This window comes from Schistocerca serialis, chromosome 9 (assembly GCF_023864345.2).
Source record: "Schistocerca serialis cubense isolate TAMUIC-IGC-003099 chromosome 9, iqSchSeri2.2, whole genome shotgun sequence".
Lineage (NCBI taxonomy): Eukaryota > Metazoa > Arthropoda > Insecta > Orthoptera > Acrididae > Schistocerca > Schistocerca serialis.
This window is the reverse complement of record NC_064646.1, coordinates 312998049-313021101: the sequence shown is the minus strand read 5'-3', so window position 1 is coordinate 313021101 and position 23053 is coordinate 312998049.

Genomic DNA, 23053 nt, shown 5'->3' with positions numbered 1-23053 from the left:
ATTCCTGAAAATTTCTCGATAGCAAGTCGTCTTAACGTCGGACACGCACAAAATTTACCTGAAGTTCTTAAATATTTTATAGAACCGTATCCTGAAAAATACTGAATGTTAATAACATAATTCATCAAGTCACTATAGCTTTATACTGAATTTAGTCGGAGAAATTAGACTGTGTATTTGTTTACGGCTGTCAGTGCATTCGCACTGAGCGCTCGATCAGCTGTAGGCGCGTGACGTAGGAAGCAATTGTTTGCGGTCAACGACTGCCTTGTGCGGCGCGCAGACTTGACTGTTGCTTTGAGTATATGCCGCCGCCAAAACACAGCGCGGTACCCTTGTACTCTCTGCGTGTTTACATGTAGCTGTTCGTTTCTCACAAGTATGTCATTCCACAAAAATTTTTCAAAAGTATATCATTCCACAAAAATTTTGGAAACTACGAACCTCACGTTTTGTGGTAGGTACAGCATAATTACGAACAACGTCTAATTTTTCTGGATCAGGAAGAATACCTTCTGTAGAAATAATGTGACCGAGAAATTTCACCTGAGAACGACCAAATTGAGATTTTTCTAAGTTCACTGTAATGCCAACTCTTGCAAAAATACGTAATAATGAATCCAAAATTTTGTTGTGCTCACTCCAAGAACGTTTAGCAATAAGAATATCGGCAACATATGAAGTAATATTGTCACGAAGATAAACAGGAAAAATTTCGTTTAAACTAGGAATGAATGCTGCTGAAGGTACAGTAAGTCCAAACAGTAATTTTCGAAATCTCCTTTGGGTAAAATCGTCATATCCGGTTATTGTTTATGTACTGTCTAGATAGATTGATAGTCGAAGAGTTGTTTTTGACAGATGCAAAGAATAGTAAAAGAGTAGGCAGCGGTGCAGAAAAACTAAAAGGGAAATAGCACCACCACAGCTCGGGGCCCTATGCTCGCTACGGCACATATTCACTTAGAGTAGTGAATCCCCTGAGGACATTAATAGCCGCACATAATTTCAAGTTTGTGACTTAGTTGCAAATTTGGTGGAAGTGCGTACATAAATTGATCTAACCATGCACATGGATGTATGTCGTTCTTAGAATTGCGAAAGATCTTAAATTTCCGAACAGTTAAGAAGTGTTTATAGTCAAAGTCTTCGCTCGTGGCGACAAAGACCTACGCGTCTGTCCCAGTCCCAATGACGATTATTGTTAAATTCACGCGCCTGGCGCTCTCTTGTTGCATCCCGTAAATGAAATAAATTACTTTCTTCAAACCCCTCTGCTAAACTAAGACTTGTCAATTTATCTGAGATCTCCTCAACTCTTTCCGATGAGTCACTTAATTGTCCTTTCTGTTTATTTACGTCTTCCGTAAGTGTCGCGACTCGGGTTTCAGTATTGACACATTTGGTAGTTAACTGTTCATATTGTTGTGTTATGTTATTTAATCTGTCATTTGATACGGACTCCTCAATTCTCTCAAGTATTTCTTCCTTATCGTGTGCACATTGTAAATTTAACTCTGAACATTTCTGTACTATCACGCGATCTTTTTCTTCCTGTTCCCTGCCCTGTTCCTCTTGTCTGATTTCTGTTGAAATTAAACTTATATTGTCAGCATTCAAAATCGGCTGTACTTCTTCTCTACTTTCTTTCTTTGATTCATCTATCATGTTTTTGAAACACGTCCCTGTTCATGAGCCTAACTGTGTTTCCATTGTTTCCATCTCGGTTTTAATTGTTCCTATTTGTGAGCCTAACCGCATTGTCAAAGTTTCTATCTTCGTGTTAATTCTTCCTATTTGTGATCCCAAATTTAATATTGCACTCATCAACTGCTCCATGTTAACTGTTTCAAAATTCCTTTCGCCCCTAACATTTCCCGCAAAACCAGCTTCCTTCGTCATAGCTGTAAAGCTATCTGTGTTTGATACTATTTCAGAATCTTCTATCGTTAATCTCGGATCCTGAAAATTTTTTGATTGTGAAAAATTTTGAAATGGTTCCGGACTATTTTCCCGACTTGTTACATTGTTTTCCACTTCATTATCCATCATACTGTTTTCCTCTGTTGGCGAGTTCGCCATGTTAACAATTTCGTCATTCTCACTATCCATCATTTTTGCCTTTTTCATCGATCGCGTAATCATTTACAAAACATACAAAACTCGTCACTGTACGAAAATTACACACAATGCCTCCTTATCTCCAACAATACCATTTACATGAAATGTCTCCCTCAAACACGATTAATCGAACAATTGAAATAATTGCACTAAATTGTCAAATGCATATACAAGGCAATAAAAATTAAATTTTGAAAAATACCATTAGAAGAATGCCAATTACCAAATCTACACATGCAAAATAGACTACAATTACTAAACTCCAGATTACTACAACAATAATACTGTCTACTATTTTTACAATCAGAAGAATTCCAAGGGACGATCCTGGCAGGGTCGCCACGTGCATGGGGGCTTAATTAAATAAAATGCAAATATTTTTGGTAGCTGTATGTCCGATTACGCTGTATCTCGTAAACGGTGGGCCCTGACTAGTAATATTACGCATTCTGACTGCATAGAATAACAACAAACAATGAAAGAAAATTTTCATTAACACAGTTAATTAATTAAGTCCCCAGCAACTATAAAACCTACTAAACCAAAGCACAAGTGTAATTGTTCTGTGTGTGGGAGTGTGACTCAACGTACACATCTGGCACAGTTCTTCTTCAACAAGACAAGAAATTTTAAATACCATTTATACTGAAGTAATTAAAAAATAGAAATACTATAATTGCGTAAGGAAAGCAGAATTACACTCTAATACAAGAACACAAGCCAGATGCTTTGTTGACTGAACCTGTAATGACGCATTATTCAGGACATTGAAATTATGAGAAAAAAAAGAAAAGTAGTTTGTTACCTTAATTTATATTGATGAAAAGCACTCTAAACATTACAATCTCTCCACACCGACTCGCTACTACCACATCTCAACCAGAACTCTCCAATATCACATCTCAGCAAGCACTGCCTACTAGCACATCTCAACAAACACTCTACTACGAGCTCTCCCCAAGAACTGACTACCACGAGTCCTCGACAGGCACTGACTACTGCGAGCTCTTAACAAGCACTGACTGCTACGAGTTCTTAACAGGCACTGACTGCTACGAGTTCTTAACAGGCACTGACTACTACGAGTTCCCAACAGGCACTGACTACTACGAGTTCTTAACAGGCACTGACTACTACGAGTTCCCAATAGGCACTGACTACTACGAGCTCTCCCCAAGCACTGTGTAGGCGGCTTAATAATACTCTTTGGCGCAATCTCTGGCGCAGTGGCTCAGTGTAGCCACCTTTCAGTATATGAATGGAGTGTAGCCATGTATGGAAGTGAAACATGGACGATAACTAGTTTGAACAAGAAGAGAATAGAAGCTTTCGAAATGTGGTGCTACAGAACAATGCTGAAGATTAGATGGGTAGATCACATAACTAATAAGCAGGTAATGAATAGGATTGGGGAGAAGAGGAGTTTGTGGCACAACTTGACTGGAAGAAGGGATCGGTTGGTAGGACATGTTCTGAGGCATCAAGGGATCACCAATTTAGTACTGGAGGGCAGCGTGGAGGGTGAAAATCGTAGAGGGAGTCCAAGAGATGAATACACTAAGCAGATTCAGAGGGATGTAGGCTGCAGTAGGTACTGGGAGATGAAGAAGCTTGCGCAGGATAGAGCAGCATGGAGAGCAGCATCAAACTAGTCTCAGGACTGAAGACCACAACAACAACAACAGAGAAAAGTTCCCTGCGTCATCGGATATAGGGCTATTTTCAAAACTGTCGTGAATTTTAAATCAAACACTGGACGTTTTTATATCAATTTCGAGTATAAGAAGCACTTGAATTTTGGAAGTAATATTTCAAATGATAAAAAATGCTTCTTACAGTTCGTAAAGTACGGTACTGGAGTTTTAGCCAGGTCTCGTTACAGGTAGTTAGGTTGGCAGTGTGCGCAATAGTATGAAGTCCATTTCTTAGACGCCTCTCTACACTTTCGAAGACATTAATGCCAGATCATCAGCATAGATAAAGCTTTTTGTGTTAAGAGGTTGTGGGTGGTCGTTACTACGAGGATGATGCCAGGACGCTACGTTGGGGCAGACCACATGCTTGTATTCTCTGTCTACTTTTCTTGCCGTCTAGTTCGCCAAAGAATCTACGGTTCTGAAGGGAGCTGCTAAGGTAACAAACTCTCCTTAATTGATATACACACATCAAAAAAGTTTTTCATAAATCATGTTTCCAGAACTCCTGAAGATAGACTTTGATTGTGGATATTCTATCACAGACACAGTCCCTTTGACTGTTCAGAGATGTCACTAAGCCAGCCCAAAGATGCAAACAACCATGCATCTGCAGCGCCTATTAGACGGAGGGGCTCGGACAGCCGATCAGTTCCAGTCATTCCACCAGGAAGGAGGTACACAACTCGTGCTGTCAACCATTCCTAGACGATATATACCATGGTTCGATCGCATCCGCATTATTACTTTCTGCCAAGAAGGGCTGACAACAAGGGAAGCATCCAGGCGTCCCGGAGTAAACCATTTCGATGTTGTTCGGACATGGAGGAGGTAAGGAGAGAAAGGAACTCTCGATGACATGCCTCGCTCAGGCGGCCCAAGGGCTAGTACTGCAGTGGATGACCGCTACCTATGGATTATGGCTCGGAGGAACCTTGACAGCAACGCCACCACTTTGAATAATGCTTTTCGTGCAGCCACAGGACGTCGTGTCAGGACTCAAACTGGGCGCAATAGGATGCATAATGCGCAACTTCACTCCCGACGTCCATGGCGAGGCCCATCTTTGCAACCACCCCACCATGCAGCGCAGTACAGATGGGCCCAACAACATACCGAATGGACCACTCAGGATTGGCACCACGTTCTCTTCACCGACGAGTGTCCCATATGCCTTCAACCAGACAATCGTCGGAGACGTCTTTGGAGGCAACTCGGTCAGGCTGAACGCCTTACTGTCCAACAAGTGGGGCAGGATGGAGGTGTGGCATTATTTGGGGCCGACGTACGCCGGTGGTGGTCGTGGAAGGCGCCATAAAGGGTGTACGATAAGTGAATGCCATCCTCCGACAGATAGTGCAACCATATCGGTAGAATATTGGCGAGGCATTCGTCCTCATGGGCGACGATTCGCGCCCCCATCGTGTACAGCTTGTGAATGAATTCCTTCAGGTTAACGTCGTCACACGTTCCCAGTGGCCAGCACGTTCTCCAGACATGAACCCTATTGAACATACCTGGGATAGATGAAAAGGGCTTTTTATGGACGACGTGACCCAACAACTACTCTGTGAGATCTACCAACAGTGCCTTGATGAAATAGTGGATAGTATGACACGACCAATACAGGCATGCATCAATGCAAGAGGACGTGCCACTGGGTATTAGACGTACTGGTGCGTACAGCAGTCTGGACCACCAACTCTGAAGTTCTCGCTGTATGATGGTACAACATGCAATGTGTGGTTTTCATGATCAATAAAAAGGGTGGAATTGATGTTTGTGATGATCTCTATTCTAATTTTCTGTATATGTTCCGGAACTCTCGGCACAGAGGTGGTGCAAAACTTTTTTTGTTGTGTGTAGTTAGTGCAACATTATATTGCGCTGCACGCTATCACAAGCTGCGGATAGATCTCCTGTAAACAAACCCCTCTCAAAACCCTCCGATTTGTGATGCAGAATATTTATTTGGTGCCGGCCGGAGTGGCCGAGCGGTTAAAGGCGCTACAGTCTGGAACCGCACGACCGCTACGGTCGCAGGTTCGAATCCTGCCTCGGGCATGGATGTGTGTGAAGTCCTTAGGTTAGTTAGGTTTAAGAAGTTCTAAGTTCTAGGGGACTTATGACCACAGCAGTTGAGTCCCATAGTGCTTAGAGCCATTTGAACCATTTTTGAACCATTTATTTGGTCTAAGTCCAGCTTGTAGTTGAATCAGGTGGGGCTCGGTGACCGCGGTAAGACGATTAAGTAACATTTTAAAAATGGTTCAAATGGCTCTGAGAACTATGGGACTTAACTTCTAAGGTCATCAGTCCGCTAGAACTTAGAACTACTTAAACCTAACTAACCTAAAGACATCACACACATCCATAATCGAGTCAGGATTCGAACCTGCGACCGCAGCGGTCGCGCGGTTCCAAACTGTAGCGCCAAGAACCGCTCGGCCACCCAGGTCGGCTAAGTAACATTCTTTTGAGGATATAATGAAGGTAGAATAAAAAAGATATGTAGGGGGAAAGTTCTTGGCATCGCAAGCTGGCTTGCTGGCTTTCAAGTTAGCGATAATCCTTGTCCTTCTCCAGTTTTTAAGAACATGCTGTCACGTTAGCAGTTATAGACTTTCAGTAGCCACCCCATAGCCGCAGGCCCAAAATTTTTCATCTGTTACAGCGATAAATCGTCAAGTCCTTGCGACTCTGTGATATTCCTGGCTGTGGCCGCCAGTATTTTATTTTGGTAGAAGCTTGGCTTCATGCAGCTTGATACACATGAAGTTTCAAATGGTACAAAGGAGGAGTGAGGTACAAGCTACAGATGGTGCAGTATGTACCAGTGCTGTGGGAGAGTCCGCCAATCGTACTGAACTTGCTTGTGATTGGTCAGCATGTTCGGGTGCTAGACGCCAAAAAGCCAAACTTCTCCTATTAATTATTTATATACTTTTATTGTATTTAACCCAGTTTTTAGCATGACAATCTCTCACGGTTACCCTACGAGTCTGTCGTTTTTGTTTATTAAATTTCACTAGTTTTGAGAAATGTAAGAGTAACGATATTGCAACCGAAGTGCTTCGGACACCTTCCGGTCACTTTGGCGGGCCTGGGAGACGAAGTACTTACGCTGCGCTAGCCACTGTGTTTTGGGCGTTCTGGACGGCCGGACAAGTATATCAGTATCGTGCTTACCTAGATCTGAATATATAATAGTCACTCTTGTACAGTGAATTTACTTTGAAACCTTTTCTTAAGAATTTACTTAATTTACTAGCGATTCATCAAGAACATTAGCACATTTAATCACAGTATGTGAGCGTGGAAGTATTTGCCAGTGGGTAACTGATGAAAACAAATTAAATTTCTTTCAACAAATGGAAATTTTATTCCTGAAAGCCCTTTTTTTAAGAAACATTTAAAATTATAATCAGGAAGCACCCTCAAAATATCAAATTACAATTTTGTTCAGAGGCAGAAAGAACAAATATTGACAGTATGAGCCTTCGGGCTGAGAACCTTGTCACTGCCTTTTGACACGGCCGTAGTCACGACCGCTCACAACAACCTCTGAAAGACTACACTCGTGCAAATCTGAAACACACCAGATTACTTTAAACTAAAAATTTTAACAACTCACACAAGCACATAAACTATGCACCCCGTAGGAGGGATGAAAATGGTACAAAACACAAACATTAAAAAAAAAAAAATTAACTTGGCACCGAAGGTGCAACTTGATTTAAAAAAAAACTCTTACGTGGCAACTCTTAGGGTGGCAACTTTATATACTAAAATGACCAATTAAATAAAAGCCCATGAAATGCAGTCTTACATAAGGTATACAAACATGCTCTACATTACATATATACCGCCTCTCAAGATGATAGGCAACATAAAAACATATTTCAGGAATACGGCCGTTACACTTCAAGCAATAAATTCGTTAACATAGAATCCGAAAAACGTGACAGAGGCAGCTATTCATGAACGGCAGACCGACAGGCAGACAGACAGACACTAACTACCTAACAAATTCGGACGAGAGACAGACGAGCAAGTTGGGGACGAGAGACTGCCCAAAAAGACAAAGTAGAATTTAACAAGTAAATGAAACAACATATCAAGAATCACTTAACTTCTAATAAACTGCGATGTCTGGCGAAGAACCTGCGCAGCACCGCCAAAACGCTCTCCCCAACCGTCCGCTGCCAGCTGCTTCAACGGACGCAGGAAGGCGCGCCGATCTCTCGTCTCGCGGCGTCGCAGCTCGCACCGGCCAGGCTGATGTCGTGGGTTGACTCCTGTTGCTCTCGTGTCGGCCGCGAAGCCACTACCCCTCGCTATACGGCGAGGCCCACTGGACTGACGTGGCGATCTCACATGCACCGACGCTCAAGACGAACAAGTCATCTTCTGCCCCAGTGCGCGACCGACCAACCGATCGATCCAACCGCCAATGACCATTGCGTGAACAAACTCGAGCAGACTGGCGGCCTAACACATACTAGCACTCCGGACGACAGACAGACACTGACTGCCCCACACTTACCCGGCTGACCAACTGACCAGACTCGCCGCCTAGCGAGCTCCTAGCGCCCCTTAAATGCACGTGAACAGGCTACCTTTCCCCTTTCTCACCAGAGGGAGACACCAAAGCTGCGATGCCACAGCGGCGCCAACGCCAGAAACGGAGAGCGACTGCTTCACACGACGCGCTGCGGCGCTCTCTTCAAAACAGCAAATTTTACCACGGTTCAACTCTGTCTAGTGCATACCGGACAGCCTGACATGTGTATCATATTTCAGATGTTGGATGTAAAAGTTAGCTTACAGTTTAGAGATCTGTGTCGAATGTTGTAAAAGACAGTGTATGTGTGTGAATATTTGAATAATAACTAAACAGGACACATTAATGAGAAGTGTCGCCTACTATCACCGTCATTAGTACAGTTATTGCCCTGTGTAGATACAGAGAATAACCCGGTCAAATGGTATCCCACAAAAAGCACAATCACAGAATAGAATTGTCAGCGTAGAAGCCTCTACCGAAGAAGATCTACGACCGACGAGCTGTCATTTCCGCTGGGGACACAACGTTATAAGACGACAGGTTGGTGGAAAGAACGGTCAGAGACTTTTATTCAATCTCACCAGATCTCTCCATTTTCCATATCTGACTTCCAAAGAGAGACATAATTTATACCGTGCCGGATTTAAACTTTTTAGTAGCTGTTTTGAGTTCTTCTGATGTAAACTTAGCGGACAGCACGTTTGTTTCTGGATGTTTTCGGGTTATCAGTGTTTTTGTTAATTATTTTCTTCAAATATCCTATTCAGCAGCGACTCGTGCAGGATGCTGCAGTTTTTCGTGCATTCATTATTTTACGTCATATGCCCTGAACTGTGTGTCGTACAATAATATAGTTTTGTAGGTTCATTCAGCGGTATTCGCGAATACGGTCTATAAAATATGTCGCGAATACATCTAGTAATAAAGAAGTGATAAATTAAAAAGTCATGCTTCGTGTAGCAGTTTTGTTGCATGAAGAGCGAAAATGTAGTAAGTGGTAAACTTTTTTCTTTCATCATTTTGTGCAGGTTGTCAACGAGAAAATGTTCCGTTAATATTTGAAATTACGTGTTAAATTCTTTGCAGTTCACTCATTTTAAATTATGTATTACTAAAGGATGTGCATTCGTTTGTTTTGTACTACATTGCCTACTCGCCCCCACCCCACAACTTTGATAGGTAGATGTATCTTATCTTCAGAGTGATTATTTCCAGACACTAAGTAATATGAACACATATATACATATATGTGCGCGTTAATAGCAACATCCATTTTCATAATGTGCATTGATGTGGTTGACATCTGGTGTGAACCACTTATTTCTGTCAAATATATCGTTATTCTAACAGTAACTAAACACTGAATTTTTTATGTCTATCACATTATCTCCCCCCCCCCCCTCACTATAACGAAAAATTTACATACTCAGTTCATGATAGTTATTTGTCACCATACATCAGTCTGCCTCGCTACTCGAGATTCATAGCATTGCATTTCCGTTCGCTGTAGAATTTTTCATTCTCTTCTTTCAGGTTCTTCCTGCCATGCATCTGCTGCGGTTTGCATTTCTCCTCGTCCGGAGCCAAGGCCACTGCACCAGGAATTTTCCAATCAGCCTGCTCGCATGCCAGGGAGATGTGGTCCTGCTGGCCATGGAGGGGTGCAGGAATGTCCTCATAATCGTAAGAGCACTGGAGATGGAGCATGCCGCCCGTCGATCGTTATTAATTTCGGGCAACACATCATGTAATTACATGAAAGCTGTCGGGAAAATGTTACATTTTAACAGAAGGGGTGAACTAATAAATTTCTATATCATCGGCTGTAGAATGGTAATCCCTTTACGGTAATTCTCTTGTTGACATACTATTGCGTTGTCGATGGGTAATGGGCGTAGTGGTCCTAATTTCACATAAATTCTGTTTACAATACTTCCATACTTTCTTGTTTTTCACACTAAACAGGTTTTTAGGTCGTAGTAAAACAAATGCTATTACAAAAGGAAACCGAAAACAATATATGAAAATGCCATACTCTAGAAGTGGTCAAGTATTTTTGTTACTCTGAAAATTCGTTGTTCAGTTCACTCGCAAAGAAAGAGGCACTGTTGCCCCCTCGCTATAAGCTGTTCTGTACTTGGCCTAACAGAAGCTGCAAAGGGAGAGTCAGACTGGTCCTGGGGCTGGGGATGGGGTTCAGGCAATTGGATACCGAAACAAAAATGAGCAAAACTGTGCCCAAAACCTCACGACTGTGTCCGTGGACTGCAACTTGTTCACTGCACTATTCCGGTAACGCACAACCTCTGTATTGTTTTTAATATTAGAATTGGATTTTAATTGTAAATTTGTAGCTAATTTCATTGAAAGAGGCTATAAATATTTGGACAGTAAATCTAGAAAATTAAAATATGAGTTAGGCTGTAATGATTTAGTCACTAGAACAAACTAATCCTGTCCTGATGAATAATTTGAAAGTAAGAGCAAACAGAGAAGCATACCCGATATAAATCTTGTCTACTTGATTATTAAGTCCACTAGTAATATTTATAAAACCAACAAATATATTTAGTGATGCGTTATGCTGAACAGCTTGAAACACGTATGTAACGCAGCAGCGATGGCGAGGCATTGTAGCATCTGTGACCAGAGAGTAGTCGTTGCTCAGTCTGTCTGTCAGTCGTTGCGAGACTGTCAGTAGTAGTCGTTGCGAGTCTGTAGCTCTGTCTAGTTGAGAGCAGTACTCAGTCTGTAGTCGTCATGCAGAGCGGTCGGTCAGTAGTAGCAGCCCAGGGCGGTTGTGTGATGTAGGCGGTCGGCAACACTGGTCAAGATGAGGAATAAGGTATATTGTTAATTAATATAATCATTAGATAATGAAAAATTTTATTTATTGTAATTATTCTCCAACAAGTCTCCCAATAATAATTTTTTATTTCAAAAGCATTTTCTCAAAAATTTAATTTTTTATTGAACTCAAGATTTCGTTGCACTTCCCATTTCATTCCACTTTTTTTGAAGAAAAATTCCACTAAAATCACAAAAAAAGAGAATATTATTATTTGCAATGCAGTTCCTCCAAGCGGTGCGCAACAACAAGAGCAGATATGTGACATCCATTTATTCTGAGGTAAGACTTTAATTCTGATTGTTTTACACAGGGCCAAAGACCGATATTTCGGTTTAATTGAATTTTCTTGTCACTGAATGGACTTTAATTTTTTGAAGGATTTATATTTGAGTCAGATTGCGAATTTCACATTTTTGTTGCCATTGTCAGTACATTTCATTGTGGGCAGGTTACGCATAGAGCCATGTCCATCAGCATTTCTAATTAATATCGTCCTTTTCTTTTAAAATTTTTGTGGGGAGGTTACACTTGGCGACACCCAGTCCAGGATCGTATTTCGTTGAGAGTCTTTTGAGCAACAGTCAGATATCTGCTCTTGTTTGCTTAGATATAATTAGGATTTGGCGCAACGCTTTTATTAATCTTGTGACTTTCTTTCTACAGGTCAACGGCAATTCGTTGCTCTGTTGTATTTGTGTGTTGTTTTTGCATTTGTGCTTATTGTTTTGTGAATATTTGTGACTGTTGTAAAAAAAAATGCCGCGAAAGACTATGAATAGTGTATCGCGAGGTATTGTGAATGAATTTACCGACTCAAACAACGTGACTGATAATAATTGTGACACGCAGAGTAATGATGACAATCCTGCGTTCACTAACAATCAGTGCATTCCAACCACTAGTGATGACTTTTACCCTGATGATGAACAAACGAACCCAATTGTCTCGTCTGTTAATTTGACGACAATTGATGACGCGGGACGCCCTATTATAATGAGCGCTGCCCAGCTTAACACACCCGATTTGGAAAACTCAAGTAACGTACAGACGAATTTGTGTAATGAAAATGAACAGGATACACAAAGTACGACGGATTTATTTAATTCCGAAATAGTGAGTGACAGTGTAGGTCCGACTGATAAACCTTTCTGTAAATTACAGAATGACCAAATGGTCACGCAAAACGAGAAAATTCCAGATCCACCACTAAACAGCACAGAGAATATAAACGCTAGTTTTGACTTGGTACGAATTATGAGAAGTTTGCTACAACAGCAAAGTGAGAAAATAAACAACAGTAATAAAGATCTCAAACAACAACTTAGTGCAGATATCAAACAACAGAGTGAGAAAACAGACAACAATTTCAGACAACAGAGTGAAGATTTTAAACAACTTAGGGAACAAAACAGACAGCTTAGTGAGCAAATTAGAGACGTTGCCGCGCAGTGCCATGACACTAAGGAACAGTTGCGCGTGGAAATTGAGGCTTGTTCTCAAAAAAATAGCGAAGAAATTAAGACTGTAGCGCAAGAATTAAGGGAAATGCAGACAGCCGCAACAGAAACACTCAGAGACGAAATTAGCGGAGTCGCCAAACAGTGCTCTGAAAAAGCTACACAATTACGGGACGAGTTTAGAGCAATGACGGTAGAACTTTCGCGCACTATGGACGCAAAGATAGACGCGAAATTCGAACAGCAGAACACTCAGATTAACGAGCGCTTTAATCAGCACATACAGAACAGTGATACGCGTTTCCGCAGATTTATTCAGGATCAAAACAAAGTAAAACGACAAGTCATGGAAACAATCACTGCACAAAGACAAGAGGACAAACGTAAAATATTCGCGAAAGCGAAGACGTATGTAGACAATAATATCACTACAGTGTTCGACAAAATTAATACCATAGAACAATTGAACGCGGAATTACGGGATGAAATTTCTGACCTTAAATCAAAAACAGATACACACACAGTAAATATTCAAACAGTGACAGATAGATTCGAACAATTAGATCTAACACAGGATTGTGATGTTATCAAAGGTGATGTTAAAAAACTGAGCGAAACTACGCGCAAGTTGCAAAAACAGATTAATGCGTCTGATTCTAAAACCGATGATCAGGTTAAAATACTGACTGAAAAATGTGATGAATTGGCCAGTCGTATTGTTGCTATCGAAAATACTAATGACAATAAATCAGACGATACTGCACCGGTTTCGTTTATCCAAACGCCTGAATTTCAAAATTTACAGCAGACAATTAATGAGATCGATTCATCTAACAACACGTTACGTAGGAAGTTATCAAATTTACAACAAGAAGTAACAGAAATGAAAAACACTTCTGTTAATAATACACAACAGACGCCACTTTATGAACATGTGTCAGACTCACGCAGCGCGTATAATTTGGGTAATCTGCAGAGAGTACGGGACTTAGATTCCGAACAACCACAGTTCAATAGATACTCTTACGATCCTGAACCTGTTCCATCATGCAGAGATGATAACTTCGACTACAAACATTTTCTGTCAGTGAGAAAGTTTAAGGTTTTCAAAAACGATAGAACGCAGATTCACCCACTGGATTGGATTCAACAGTTTAGTTTTGCTCTTCCACCGACTTGGCCTGTAACACATAAACTTGAATTTATTTGCAGTTTTTTGGAAGGCGAACCGGCAACTCGTATGAGACCGATCGCGAGACAGTGCTACTCAGTAGAGGAATTTCAGAATGCTTTTCTGTCAGCGTACTGGTCGAAGACGACACAGCGCGGAATTAAAGATCAACTAATTAGTTTGCCAAACTATGAAAACTCAAATTTTCCCAGTGTAACGCAATTTTTTGAGCACATGGTACAACAAAACCAGTACCTAAGTGAACCGTACAGTGAATCCGCACTTATACAACTATGCATCTCTAAATTACCACGGTCATTACGAGTGTCACTTCTAACAGGTCAGCAAAAAGAAAATATTTCAGCGTTCAGAGATCTTTTACAGCTCTTGGAAGTACAGCAATCTGATTATTCTTTTGTAAACAAAAACTTTTCGTATAATAACCAAGGTCAACAAAAGTACAGCAATTATGATCAGACACGTAATTTCAATAGGAAAGATAACAGACGCTTTAGGAACGACTACTACCAAAACTCTAGTAGCAGCCAAAATTCTAATTATCAATATCGTCAAAATTTTCAGCAACAGGAACCACACTTTAGTAACAATAGAGGTATTTCACAACAACAACATCAAAACCAGCCGGTTAACATACCTAACCAACAATGGAATGCACAAGGTCAACCAGGTTTTAATGTTTCGCCGCGTGCACGTATAGTCCCTGATACAAGAAATAGTAACGTACGGCAGCAAGGAAACAACTACGTACAAAGAAGACAGTATTTTAATTCCTATCGTAATGCACCGTATAGGAATGACTATTACGACAGACGTAGAAATAATGAGGACAATTTTCAGCGAACATCTAACAACAGTCGGTCATACCAACAGCAAAATCATACGCAAGAACATATTCTCATGAATGAACCCGACAGTAGGTACCATCCAGAGCGTAACACGCCTGGAAGAAGTAATAGGACAGTTCAAATAGTCGAAATGCCACAGAATCCTCCTAATAATAATAACACGTCAGATAGAATCTGACTAGATAATGTACAGGACGCATCTTCCAATAATACAAGCACTATCTTAGACACGCAAAATGTTGTTCACGAAAATGTAATTACTTTTGACGACATCAGAGACACTCTTTTGCAGGAAAGACCATTTGTTCAGAAAACTATTTCACATCCTGTTATCGAAATTAAAATTGGTTCATCGAAATTCTCAGCAGTAATTGATTCCGGCTCACCTATATCTGTAATAAATGAGGAGACTTTCAATGAGTGCAACAAAGAGAATACCTATCCGACACTACCTTTAGGCAAAACAAAAGTGAAAGGAGCAGTATCGAGTAAAGGTGTAGACGTTAAATTACAGACGCATTTATCATTTTGTATTGGAGGTCATACTTTTCACTCTAATTTTTGGATTGTGCCTTTATTGACAACAGACATTATTTTAGGTACGAATTTTCTGGTACAACACGACGCAGTTATTGATTTTCAGAATTCTTATTTAATGTTAAAGGATGAAAATGTACAACTTGCTTTAGAATTTCAGCACTCTTTATCTACGGAAGAACAAACAATTAACCGCACAGAGGTCATTTCCGCAACACGTAACATAGACTTTAATCCCACATTGTTCACGGATACGTACGTACATAACTATAATACTCCAGACGAAGCTGACTACGACGTTATGCAGTTAATTTCTGATAAGGTTAAAGAGAGCAGTGCAACTACAGACGACGAACGAACGCAATTACACAAAATTCTTTTACAGCAAGCTCCAGTTTTTGACAACATTCCTGGTACTATGTCCGGCTTTATGTATGAATTTCAAGTCAGACCGCACGACACATTTAAAGCAAAGCATTATCCCATTCCATATATTCACAGAGAACAAGTTAAAAAAGAATTGCAGGATATGCTCGACCAAGGCATTATTGAACCGGCAGTTAGTCCGTACATAAACCCGCTACATATTGTTAAGAAAAAAGATGGCTCACTTCGCCTTGTACTTGATTCACGTCACATTAATGACATTATTATTAATGAAACAGACCGACCACAGACATTAGAGGAACTTTTACAGAAATTTCACGGTACAGCTATTTATTCCACATTAGATTTGAAATCGGGATTTTGGCAAATTCAACTTCATCCGAACTGCAGAAAATATACAGCTTTTCTCTGTTTCGGCGACTGTTATCAATTTTGCAAACTACCGTTCGGCTTAACTATTTCTTCTGCAGCTTTTATTCGCGGTTTGAACACAATACTTCCGACAGAACTTAAGGACAGAATCACGACGTATGTAGACGACATTCTTATAGCAGAAGCTAATTGGTCTGAACACAATCTGATTCTTGAACAACTGTTACAAACTTTTCGTGCACAAGGACTTACAGTTAACCTCAGTAAATCGCATTTTGGCAAAACTTCTATAAAATTTCTTGGACACGTAATTTCAGCAGAAGGCATTGCACCTGATCCGGAAAAACTTCAAGCTCTACGTGACATTACTGTTCCTACAACAAAAAAGCAATTACGCAGTTTTTTGGGCTTAATTAACTTTTTTCGCAAATTTATTCATCACTCTGCTTTAGACACACCCAGATTATGTCAATTAACAGGTAAAAACAGTATTTGGTCTTGGGATAAGCAAGCACATTTTGAATTCATGAACCTGAAACATGCTCTGTTGAATGCACCACTATTATCGCACCCAGATCTCACCAGAAATTTTTCCATTGCCACTGACAGTTCCAACACCGCTTTAGGTGTACATATTTTTCAGGAAATTGAAGAAGATGGTTCTACAGTAATTAAAAACATCGCATTTGCAAGTCGCATTTTGTCACCTGCTGAGCGAAATTACTCCGTTACAGAACTTGAAACATTATGTGTTGTATGGGCTTTTATGAGATTTAGGCACTTTCTTTATGGCAGACATACCACAGTTTACACAGATCACAGAGCGATACAATTTTTACTTTCGGCCAAATTCACGCACGACAGATTAAGCAGATGGAAACTTTATTTGCAAGAATTTAATTTTACAATAGTTCACATTCCCGGCACACAAAATGTTATAGCAGACGCACTATCGCGTTCTCTCGGCAACAATCAGCAAGACGTAGCAACCAACTTCTGCAAAACAAATTTCAGTGTCATGTACATTCAGCAAGTTGCATTTGAAAATTTTATTTCATCGTCATTACAGGACATAGCACAAGAACAAAACAAAGACAATGTGTGGAAAGAAATTAAACAGCTTTGGCAAGATAAGAATAATGTTACGATTAGAAACCACTACACTGTACGCAATGACATTCTGTTTCGCCGCTCTCATCCTGACAGCAACAATTGGTTATTATGCATTCCTGACGAACTGGTTAACAAACTAATTTGGTACACTCATTTAAGTTACGCACATTACGGAGCAAGAAAATGTTTTCTTATACTGAGCCAAAACTGTTATTTTACTAACATGGAGAAACGTATACGACGAGTTTTAGCGTCTTGTAAAATTTGCCAGAAAGCTAAATCAGACACCACTTCACATATTCCTCCTTTATATCCCATTATACCTGTTAAATTAAGACACATGGCCGCAGTAGACATTTTTGGTCCGATTCCCAGAACTAACAGAGGTTTTTGCTACATATTTGTCGCTGTTGAGCTCACTTCAAAATTTGTTACTTTCACTCCATTACGCAAAGCTACTGCTAAAACTGTTTCGAAAGCATTTGTAAAACATTTTCTATCTCATGTAGGGCATGTAATGAAAGTAATTTCTGATAATGGATCTCAATTTCGTAGTGGCGTATGGACACGCATGTTACGAGCCAGAAACATTTCTCCGATCTATATATCCAAGTACCACGCTTCTTCGAACCCTTGTGAAAGATTAATGAAGGAAATTGGTAAGCTGTGCCGAATATACTGCCACAAAAGACATATTGATTGGGATACACACATACTCTCATTCCAAGATGTAATTAATTCCATTCCAAATGAATCCACTATGCTATCTCCGACTGTTATACTGAAAAACGTTGAACCACCGAACAAAATTAAAGAATTAATAGAATTTCCCAAAAGTCGTCGCCTACGACACCACGAAATAATTGACATTGCGCTGAAGAACATCAAACGTGCCGCAGAGCGCCGGAGAAGACAGCAAAAACAGGTTTGTACACGCCGCGACTTTCACGTTGGACAGAAGATACTAGTACGTACACACTATTTATCCAGTAAATTAAAAGGTAAGTGCAGTAAATTTGAACTTCTATACGCAGGTCCATATCGGATTCGCAGCATCCCTCACCCCAATGTTGTACACGTCGAAACTTTGAGAACCAGAAAATCGAAAGGCAATCACCATATCTCAAACATTAAACCGTTTATTGAGTGATACCACTGTATGATTCAACACACTATGATGTCATTTACTAATGCAATTAATTCACCTGACTAATTACTGATGATTATCGTATTTTTTCTTGGCAAGTGCCCGGCAAGGTAAGGTTAGCAGGTCGCTTTTCTTGTCGTTACACATCAGACCGTGCACATTTTCATTTTTTTGTGTATATGACTGTACTCCAGTTTTGTTTGTATGGACTATGAAATAGTTAAGATATAACACACACCAGTCGACTTTGACATTTTTTTTTGCCTTATGACATCTCAACATCGTGACTGTTAAACATTTTTTTTTTTTGCTACTGCATTGTATTATTCTGTGTACATTTTTGCATCTGAACACTGTCAACGTCTTTAACATATTACGTTTTCTGTCATGTTATGCTGTAGGGTTAATTATGTTACCATAAACCAGTCATTATCTAGGGGGTATATGATTTAAATGCAGGACATTAATCTTTGTTCATCAATTTCAGAAAGGAATGATGAGTCTAAGAAATAAATTTAGCATAAATGGGAATTTCACCTACGGAATAAACGAAAGGAGATGCAATAACTTTATGAGGAAGAGTAAATGGATCAGGATTAACAGGCATTAACAAGAATATACTATACTCATCGAAGAATAGCAGTCTTAACTAATTTTTTCTTTCAGAATACAAGGTGATTGATGCAGGCTGTCAGAGAGAACTACACATCTTAGTTTTAGTGATGAAATATGCTAGAGATAAGGAATAGTTATGTAATGAGTAATGAAGTGATTTTTTGCAGATGATAGTGAATACTGATGAATAATGATGAAGGAAATGGTATTATGAATAATGAAGTTTTTCTTTACAGGTGATGATAATGGTGAAGTTATGATGATATGGATAATGAAGTTTTTTTTTCTTTACAGATGAGGATAATGTTGAAGTAATGTATTTATGCTACGTAGTTATTTAAGTATTTGTTGCAGTTTGCTTTGACAGCAGGTGTTACATTGCATAGTAGGATGACTGAAAGTTTTGGAAAGGACAGCTATGGAATACATTTTTATACACATTTCACTGCCTGTTAATTCGAAGTTCACTACTTTTCAGCATAGTGTGCGTTTCTTCTTTCAGGTCAATAATCCGTTTTTGTATTTTTTCCAGGAGAAGTTTTTCATGACACTTACTAAACCTGTTAGTTATTATACCTGTTCTAGTACTTGCATTTTTATTTTTTACCCATTTGTGTTTATCACTTCTAAATGTGATCACATGTACTGCCTTGTTACATAATCTTGCTACAGCTGACTCATGACGAATGACGTTACCTATCCTCATTTGCTGCAATAGGTCAAAAGCAAATAGTGTTATGTTTCAGCAATTAATTATCGATCCCAACGCAATGCATTGCTAACAAAAAAAAAAAAATATAAAATGTATTAACAGTCCCAAATAGTGATACCAGTTTCAGAAAATTCTGAATAATACTGATCAACTCTGAATAGCATGTCACTTGAGTAATGACCTCTTAATGAGACTATATTCAAAATAATGCTTTGTCACTAGCTAATAACTGCCACTGTTTATTGTAATGATACTACGTATAATGCCTGTGACTACTAATGATTTGACTGTAATTAACTGATTTCAATAATGACTTTGTAATGGTCTGAATACTACTGAAGGAAGAACACTGTTTATTGTAATGATACCACTTATAATGCCTGTGATTACTAATGATTTGCCTGTAATTAACTGATTTTAATAATGACTTTGTAATGGTCTGAATACTACTGAAGGAGGAACACTGTTTATTGTAATGATACCACTTATAATGCCTGTGATTATTAATGATTTGACTGTAATTAACTGATTTTTAATAATGACTTCGTAATAATCTGAATAATACTGAATGATGATTCTATTCAATACTTGCTGGCCACTGAGTGCCAATAATTAATGTCACTCCACGAATTGTGATTAATTATGCCATTGATTAGCTCTTGTTTCCAATGTTGATACTTTGTAACCAGAAAAGAATGTGACTGTTTAATAATGCTTTGTAATTAGAAGAAGGCTAATGATTCTTAATAGATTGGAATGACAAATGATTAATTAACTGTCATTAGGATGTTTTGTAATTAGAAGGCTAATGAATCTTAATTACTGTTTAATAATGCTTTGTAATTAGGAGAAGGGTAATAATTCTTACTACATTGGAATGACACAATTAATTAGCTATGGTACTGTTTAGTAATGCTTTGTAATTAGGAGAATACTAATGATTCTTACTATATTAGAATGACAAATGATTAATTAACGACAAATGATTAATTAATTGTAATTATACAAATGATTAATTAACTGTAATTAGACAAATGATTAATTAATGACAAATAATTAATTAACTGTAATTAGGAAAAGGCTAATGATTCTTAATTATACTCTGTAACTGGAAAAGAATGTGATTGTTTCATAATGCTTTGTAATCAGGAGAAGGCTAATGATTCTTACTATATTGGAATGACAAATGATTAATTAACCATGCTACATTTTGTAACTAGGAAAAGAAGACTACTGATTCTATATAAAACAATTAATGAACATTTTTCTGTAATACTACATACTTGGTACAGAAATGTTCAATAACTGGGCTATGAATGCCACAAACTACTAATTAAGTCTGTAATTGTCAATATTATGTGACATAATGTGCTTATCCTCATAAGCTAACTACCCTGAATTACTGCAATGTCCATTTGTCCTGTTTATCCCAGTGATCATGGAGCACTATATTTGGTTTTGCACTAATTCTACGTTGGTGTGCCTTGTAAGAGTGTGGTGTTGACACGACATGCTGTCCACCACCGTGAGCAATGAAGACGTTATTATGGTCCCACTGTTTGGTGTACCTAATGTACTGCCAAAATGAAAACATGGAACATTACTACGACAGTTCAGTGTCTTTGCTACACTGATAAATTCTGATGGGAAAAGATCTTCAAGTTGTGTCACTTGGTGTTGTACTTCTGTGGAAAGATATGGACTTTCAGAGCAGCTGTGTGCAATCTAAAGTGCTACAACCATGATGCAATCCTTCCCTTTCCTATCCTGATTCTTGTCACATAAAGAAAAAATTTTTTGGTAACATCATTTATGTTCATAGGTTATACATTTTTCGATTCGCTGAACTCCAATGCGAGTACACTTATGTCACTTGTCAACATAATATTTTTTGCCAGTCTGTTTATTTGTTCTGAATATGCTAAAGAATTTTTTCAGTGGCTGTGCACTTTATCTGTCAAAAAAATTTGTATATACTTTTTTCTGATTTGCTACTATGTTTAGTATTCACATTTTGTCTTTGTCTGATATATTTTGTACTTAGTGCGTGTGCACAACATTTAAATATTCTGTAAGTTGTAGAATTTTGTTAGTTAAAGAAAAATTTTGCCGCGCTTGGCAAGTCCAAATGACTCACCATCGCTGCCAAATTTTTGCCCCCCCAGTGGAGGGTTATGAAACACGTATGTAACGCAGCAGCGATGGCGAGGCATTGTAGCATCTGTGACCAGAGAGTAGTCGTTGCTCAGTCTGTCTGTCAGTCGTTGCGAGACTGTCAGTAGTAGTCGTTGCGAGTCTGTAGCTCTGTCTAGTTGAGAGCAGTACTCAGTCTGTAGTCGTCATGCAGAGCGGTCGGTCAGTAGTAGCAGCCCAGGGCGGTTGTGTGATGTAGGCGGTCGGCAACACTGGTCAAGATGAGGAATAAGGTATATTGTTAATTAATATAATCATTAGATAATGAAAAATTTTATTTATTGTAATTATTCTCCAACAAGTCTCCCAATAATAATTTTTTATTTCAAAAGCATTTTCTCAAAAATTTAATTTTTTATTGAACTCAAGATTTCGTTGCACTTCCCATTTCATTCCACTTTTTTTGAAGAAAAATTCCACTAAAATCACAAAAAAAGAGAATATTATTATTTGCAATGCAGTTCCTCCAAGCGGTGCGCAACAACAAGAGCAGATATGTGACATCCATTTATTCTGAGGTAAGACTTTAATTCTGATTGTTTTACACAGGGCCAAAGACCGATATTTCGGTTTAATTGAATTTTCTTGTCACTGAATGGACTTTAATTTTTTGAAGGATTTATATTTGAGTCAGATTGCGAATTTCACATTTTTGTTGCCATTGTCAGTACATTTCATTGTGGGCAGGTTACGCATAGAGCCATGTCCATCAGCATTTCTAATTAATATCGTCCTTTTCTTTTAAAATTTTTGTGGGGAGGTTACAAGCTATTTATATAAATAATGCTTCTGCATCATTGAACTGTCTTTGTTAATCACTATTTCGGAAGTGCTTAAATGAATATTTGGATATTTATTACTGCAATGCATGTGTTAATGTTAATGATGACTGATTATGAGTGGGGCAGTCCTCTTTCATTTTGTGATCTGTATTTCTAGACTTTAAGTTGATGTCAACAGCATTGATTGAATATGGGGCATCGTGGCTTTTATTCTACACTTGCCAGACATGCGTCCTTGCCCATGAAACGTTTGGTTGTCTTACCCTGACGTCTTAACATTATTTTAGTGTGGACAATAAATACATACAGAGTGCTTCAGGAGGCGCAGCAAGTATTTTACTAGTCGATTGTTCAGATTAATTTGAGCAAAACATTCTATATCACTTTCGACCATTTCTTACTGGTTGCAGAGGTAAGTTATCACTTTGCGTGTTGATACTGCCATTGTAACGGACTTATTTATTAACG